Here is a 2934-nt window from a genome sequence, read left to right as displayed (position 1 = left end):
CCTATGTTGTTCTGTTTGTCTCCTATAGGGTTTTCTGTATGTGTTTTGCTTCGTCTTCAGGTGCTTATACAAGTAATACGATGAGTAACTATTAATGTAAATGTCACTAAAACAATTGGTTCCAACAAACGGACAAGATTGAAGACTAAAATGATAAAATTCTTGCTTCCAGTGGCTGCCACTAGGAGGAGCTTGTTGAAGACTGAGTAACTTGATCTGTGTGAATCTATCTGGAATAAGCTCCTTAGCTCCCCCTGTGGCAGCTGCAGGCAGCCAGACTTTAAAGGGAATGTGTAGCTAGAAATTATTATTTCTTTTAGTTAAATGCTGATTGTTTAAGTGATTACACATTGTTTTAATTTTTTTCATAAGTCAGGAAATATTATAAATTAGATTCTAATTTATAACCTTTCCATGTGCTGGCCACTAGAGGGAGCAGTTCCCAAAATTCCAGCATGGTCACCGTGGTAAAGCAACCTCATTGATTTATGCTGCAAATTTGGGGTGGACACACTTGCTCTAGTGTCCTCACACAATCCCCCCTCCTTTATTCTGGCTAGTGCCAGGAGAAGGAAGGGGTTGAATCTTCAAACCTCCTACACTGTGTGCTGCAATTTCTAAGTGACTGCACAGTGTAGGAGGATTAGATACAGGGCTCAGCAGACAGTATCACACGAACACGATACACACATCATCATAATACACAAATTACCTGCCGCCTCCGCTGGTCTACTATCCTATTCCTTGCGCCTTCGCTTTGTTGAACATATGTGCCGCATTCCAGCTCTGTATGTGTCGTTAATCGACACATACAGAGATGAAAAAAAAAATGGAGGCCCCCAGAGAAGTAAAAATACATTAAGTAAAAAAATGAGAACACAATTAAATTTTTTGTTAATATATTAAAAGCGATATAATAAAAAAATCACCTTCCATTTAAAGGCATTATGTGGGGACTAAAAATGATTATCTGTGTAGTCCCTGCAATATGTGATACACTCGCTAATATACATTCCGGGCCCCGCCGCGCTGAGATTTTCATAGCGCCCGCCGCTGGACCGGTAGTCTAGTTGCACGGTCTTTGAGGACAATACGGCTTCGTCATGTGACCGGCCCCGCTGTACGCCATGTATAAGCAGTAGTACGGTGAGTACAGCGGGGCTGGTCACATGACGAAGAGTCTTATCGTTAAAGAAGACTGTGCAGCGCTATAAAAAAAAAAAAATCTCAGAATCAGCGTGATGGGGGCCCGGAATGTATATTGGCGAGTATCACATACTGCAGTGACTGCACTGATAATTTTTTGTCCCCACATAACCCCTTTAAGAAAACACATGAGCAGCACTACAGGTCAGTGATGGTGAAAAACATCAGAATGCTAATTGGATTGGATTTATATTGTGCAAATAGTCAGAATGGAAACTCATTTGTGTATACAGCTGCGATGCAGATCACTGTAGATTTGATAACCGACTACAGACACTTGTGTAATCTAATCCTGCGGTCATATTGCCACTTATCTGGTCCCTACTCCTCAATAACAAATATATGGGACTGATAGAAAGGAGCGTGACTGCAGGATCAGACTGGGTTTGTTTGTAGTCTGTAACCATGGAGACATTTCTGTATAGGAGCTGTAAACTCAAAACGAAGAGCTGTTGATTTAGGATTATATAAGAAGTTGCTTTATGTTTTTCAATTGAGATGCAATTAAACAAAAATTGGGAGAAGATGGAACGTTTAAATAAAAGTAAACGCCCTGCAGAAATCTCTGCACATGTCCCGTTCATCTGACTGCGGCTCGCCGAAATCCTGGCATCTGCTGCAGAAATGACCCCGGACCGATATATGGAAGCCATTGTCATTAGCAGAATCTGCCGCATGTGAACGTAGCCTCATGCGGTGGTGATTTTTCTGCTACGCTACCACTGACGTTTGAAGTTAGCAATGCAGTATTTTCTACAGCACATGTAACTTTTTTAGGGGATGAGCCCTAAATTCTGGCTGAAAACACCACATGGGGAACTCCCTGCATATGAATGTATACAGCTCCCATTCAACTCAATCAATCTGTATACAATGAGCTCCCCCTAGTGGTGGCTGTAGAAAAGAATAATTTTATCATGTCACTTTATGGTTGTATTAGGGTGTGTTCACACGCTAGACTGGAAACGGCTTTAAAATACAGAGCTGTTTTCAAGGGAAAACGGCCTCTGATTTTCAGCCGTTTTTTTTATGCATCAAGTGTTTTTCACTGACTTTTTTTTTTTTTTTAAATTGAGACAGTGAAAACCCAGCTCCAAAAACAGCTCAAGAAGTGACATGCACTTTTTTACGAACCATTTTTTACAAACGGTGCGTAAAATGCCCCGTGGGAAAGGAGCGTCGTCGTTTCTATTGGAATCAATGGGCAGCTGTCTGGAGACGTTCAGCTCCTGTATTTTCAGCCGGTTCTCGGTTATACTTACCCAGAAGTCTATTCCTCCATCACAGCCTCCTGGGATAACTCTTCTTCACAGGAGACCGTTGCAGCCTGTGATTGGCTGCAGTAGCGGTCACATGGCATGAAGCGTCATCCCAGGAGGCCGGCCCACTGACGGCATTCAGGCCTCTGATGTTTCATCCCATTTAACCGCTGCTACAGCCTGTGATTGGCTGCAACGGTCACATGGGATGAAGAGTTATCCCAGGAGGCTGTGCTGGAGGAATAGACTTCTGGGTAAGTATAAAATTATTTTTTTTTTTCAGAGCTGCGAATCTGCCACAACTGCTATTTGTTCCGGTATTTACCTCCCTGTTGATTTCAATGGGGAAAACCCGGAACCAAAAAGCAGCATTTACGCAAATACAATTGACATCCACACCTCGGGTCAATTTCTGGGTGTTCTTACCACTCAGTATTTACGCAATGTGTGAACTGACCCTAAAAGATAG

This window comes from Rhinoderma darwinii, chromosome 7 (genome assembly GCF_050947455.1).
Source record: "Rhinoderma darwinii isolate aRhiDar2 chromosome 7, aRhiDar2.hap1, whole genome shotgun sequence".
Classification (NCBI taxonomy): Eukaryota; Metazoa; Chordata; class Amphibia; order Anura; family Rhinodermatidae; genus Rhinoderma; species Rhinoderma darwinii.
This window is presented reverse-complemented; position numbering follows the sequence as displayed.